Here is a 4,579-nt window from a genome sequence, read left to right on the forward strand (position 1 = left end):
TTAATTGGGTAATGCTGCGTGATTCCCCAGTTTGTATTTTTTTCTTTTTTTATTTAAAATAAACCCCCACACTACCGCCTAACTGCAGTAGCGCTTATTTATTGCCCAGCACCCATGGTGTGTGTGTGTGTGTGTGCAGGTGAGAGACACAAGGTGCACAAATCTTTATTCAATTTCCACCACCAGGAAGATAGGAAAACCCGCGGTTGACAAGCACTGCCCTTCACAACAAAGGGCAATGATGTGTGCAGTCTCCTGTTTATTTTTTTTTTCTTTTACTTTTACTTTGGTCCAGTGACAAGCACTGCCCTTCACAAAGGGAATCTCCTGCTTTTTTTTTCTCTTACCCCCGCATTATCGTCTAACTGCAGTGTGCTTATTTTTTCAAATTTCAGATTACTACTTCCAAATTTCATCAAGGCTCATACTATGAGCCAGGCACGAGGAGAATGTGCAAACTTCACGCAGTCAGCAACCTGAGGCGGGAATTGAACGCGGGCCTCTGGCACTGTGAGACAGCAGTGATAGCCACTGTGCCACCATGCCGCCCAACCCCTGTACTCAATGCTCTGACCAATAAAGGAAACCGTACCAAATGCCTTCTTCACTATCCTGTCTCCCTGCAATTCCACTTTCAAGGAATTATGAACCTGCAAGGACACTTTGTTAAGCAAAACTCCCCATTAACGATGTAAGTCGTGCCCTGATTTGCCTTGCAAAATGTAACACCTCACATTTATCTAAATTAAACTCATTTTGCCACTCCTTAGCCCATCAGCCCATCCGATCAATTCTAATTTATATTGAACTTCGTTTCCTCTCTCATCCCCCAAAAGCTGAGACTCTCCATCCCACACACACTTCCTCCATTCTGACTTTGCTGAACCTAATTCCTGCTGTAACTCATCCTGAAGGGTGTGGTTCATGCTGATTAACAGGCCCACACTCGGGGGAGGTGGAGACCTAATTGAAACAGACAGAATTCTGACTGGCCTGGACAGAGTTCAGGGGAAGATGTTCCTATTGGTAGGAGAGTCTAGGACCTGAGGGCACAGCATCAGAGTAAAAGGAATATCTTTTAGAACAAAGATAAGGTGAAACATTTTCAGCCGGTGAGTGGTGAATATGTGGAATTCATTGCGACAGAAGGCTGTGGAGGCCAGGTCACTGAGTAGATTTAAGATGGAGGTAGATGGTTCTTGAGTATCAAGGGGGTCGAGGGTTACAGGGAGAAAGTGGGAGAATGGGATTGAGAAACTGATCAGCCAGAACTTAATAGTGGAGCAGCCCTGATGGGCTGAGAGGCCTAATTTCTGCTCCTGTGTTTTATGGTCTCTTGCTGTCCTGGACTAGGAGTGTGCAAATTGGGAGCAGGAATAGGCCATTTAGCCTGTCGGGTTTGCACCAGCATTGAACAGATCATAAGTAGATATGATCTAAAGGGTAAAAACAAGGACTGCAGATGCTGGAAACCAGAGTCTAGATTAGAGTGGTGCTGGAAAAGCACAGCAGGTCAGGCAGCTCCTCGGATGCTGCCTGACCTGTCATGAAAATGCCTACATTCAGGTTAATAGGATGGAATTTTTTCCACTCGAGCAGAGGAGGATTATAAAATCAAGAGGGGTATAGATGAGGTGAATGGTCAAAATCCTTTATCTAGGCTGGGGGTTCAAGATTATGCAGCAAATCTTGAAAGAAAGAGAGGAGAAAGATTATAAAAGGACATGACGGTCTCCATTTATTCCGCCCCCAAGAGAGTGGTTTGTGTGTGGAATGAATTTCCAGGCAAAGGGGTGGATACAGATACAGTTAGAACATTTAAAGACATTTGGATTAGTACATGAATGATGAAGTTGATTTTAAATAAATGTGAAGCACTGGATTTTGGAAAAGCAAATCAGAGCAGGACTTATACAGTTTATGGTAAGGTCCTGGGGTGTGTTGCTGAACAAAGAGGCCTTGGAGTGCGGGTTCATAGTTCCTTGAAGGTATGCTTTCATTTATCGGTTACAGCACTGAGTAAAGGAGTTGGGAGGTAGGTGAACCTCTAAGGGGAGCCTTTTCACACAGAGTAGTGCATATATGAAATGACCAGCCAGAGGAAGTGGTGGAGACTGGTATAATTACAGAATTTAAAAAGGCATTTGGATTGGTCTATAATAAAACGGATATGGGCCCGGGGCTGGCAAATAGACTACATTAGGATAACTGGTAGGCATGGACAAATTGAACCGAAGGGTCTGTTTCTGTGCTGTACTTCTCTATGACTCCAATATAAAGATTCAGAGGGATATAGGTTAAACACAGGCAGGTGGGTCCAGTTTAGTTTGAGAACATAGTCAGCGTGGATTAGTTGGACTGAAGGGTGTGTTTCTGTAACTGATTTGAACTGGTCTTGCCTCCCCCATAACCATCACTTCTTTGTTGTTCAAAAATCAGATGAACTCAGCCTTGGATATATTCAGTTACTCCCAAACTGCCGGAAGGCGTCCCCACTTCTCAACTCAATTCCTCTTGCTAATATCCCACTTGCCTTGCTCACTACTTGCAACACCTGTCTGACAACTTGCACTGTCTGGATTAGAAGGACGCAGAGGCTCCTTTGTACATCCACACATCATTTCTGATGAAAGGCTCGAGCCTGAAATGTCAATTCTCCTGTATTTTCCATTGAAAAAAGACCTGGACTAACTTTCCCAGAGTCTCTCCCCTCCCTGGATTCACTCCGTTTCCCTTCAGTTCCTGCAAGTCAACAGCTGAACCCCGGAATGGAAAGGGGTTTGAGAAAAGAGCGTGCTGTACTCACAGATGTTGGAGAGAGGAAGGAAGTTGCAGTCTGGGGTGAAGCTCAATCTTCATTCAGAGAGAGAGAGGAGCAGCAGCAGCAGCAGCAACTTCAGAAGTTCATGGTCCTACTTCCGCATCCAGACAATGGGTTTGCTGTGATTGGCAGGAGGACCAGTCTCCATCCGGTCCTCCAGAGCTTATCATTGGTCCATCAAAACAAGATCATGGAGTGTTTCCGCTTTTTGCGTGAGTATGCGTAATGTTTTGCTGACACCGTGGAACATGCGCACTGCGTTGCTGACACCGAGTAGCATGCGCAGTACGGGGATGTTGGCATTCCTGACAGATTTTCAAAGTTAAAAATCACACAATGCCACGTTGTCGCCCAACAGGTTTATTTGGAATCACTAGTTTCCGAAGCGCTGCTTCTTCATCGGTTGGTTGTGGAGCAGAATCATAACACACACACTTTATAGCAACGGGATTGCAGTGTCATGGGATGTAATATTAAACAACTTCAGCTGACCTCTACCATCTTTTAGTATGACCATGTTAGTTTTGATTCCTACATCTGTAAATCCCAGAACTTTTCAAAAGTTACGTTCTCAAGATAGCTTTTAACAATAGGTGTCATCTCAATCAGATAATACATTGAAGGTGTTACGTCAAAGTCTGTCTGTGTCCCAATGTTAGGTCAGACGGATTCTATTTCTATCGTGGTATTACAGAATCTTACGTGTATGCGTTTTTGTGCAAAATAAAATGCGATTCTGCAAGTACAAATTCAACTCACAAACGTGTGTGTGTGTGTGTGTGTGCAGGAGAAACCGAGTGATTATGTGTGTGTGAGAGAGGATAATGGGGTATAAGTCTGTGAGAGGGTGTGTGTGTGAGAGAGAGAGCATTTGAGAGAGTGCGTGTGAATGAGAGAGTCTGTGTGATTGTGTTGGCTTGAAGGAGTGAGAGTGTGTGTGTGTGTGTGTGAGAGAGATAGAGAGAATGTATAGTGTAGTGGGGTCACCTGTAGTCTGACATGAACCCATGGTCCTGGTTGAGGCTATTTCCATGGGTATTGAACTTGGCCAGCAGCCTCTGCTCAGCCACTTTCCTTTTTTTGCCTATCCTGAAGTCTACCTTGAAGGATGGTCACCCAAAGGTCCAAGGCTGAAAGTCCCGTACTGCTGTAGTGTTCCCCGACTGGGAGGGAACACTCCAGGCTGGTGATTGTTGTGCAGTGTCCATTCATCTGTTGCTGTAGCCTCTGCTCGGTCTCACCAATATACCAAGACTCAGGGCATCATTGCCTGCAGTGTATGAGATAAACAATCCTGTCTGAGTCACATGAGTACCTGCTGCACTCATGGTAGGTGGTGTCCCTATGTGTAATGGTGGTAATCATGTCAACACTCTGATACGTCTTTCATCATCTGCCGTGACAGAGTTGTATCGTGTTGTCCTGAAAGCCAGGTGGTTTTCTGCGAACAATTATCTGTTCAAAGTTTGGTGGTTGTTTGAAGGCGAGAAGTGGAGGCGTGGGGAAGGTCTTGGCGAGGTGCTCATCCTCATCAATAATGTGTTGCAGGCTGCGAAGAACGTGGCGTAGGGTTTCGGCTCCTGAGAAGTACTGGACAACAAAGGGTACCATTTTGGTTGCAGCTCATGTCTGTCTCCTAAAGGAAGTCATTACAGTTTCTTGCTGTGACACATTGGAACTGGCAGTTGATGAGTTGAACATTGTACCCCGTTTTTATGAGAGCACGCTTGTGTACTTCCAAGTGTCTGTCACGTTCCT

This window comes from Hemiscyllium ocellatum (genome assembly GCF_020745735.1).
Source record: "Hemiscyllium ocellatum isolate sHemOce1 chromosome 27 unlocalized genomic scaffold, sHemOce1.pat.X.cur. SUPER_27_unloc_11, whole genome shotgun sequence".
Classification (NCBI taxonomy): domain Eukaryota; kingdom Metazoa; phylum Chordata; class Chondrichthyes; order Orectolobiformes; family Hemiscylliidae; genus Hemiscyllium; species Hemiscyllium ocellatum.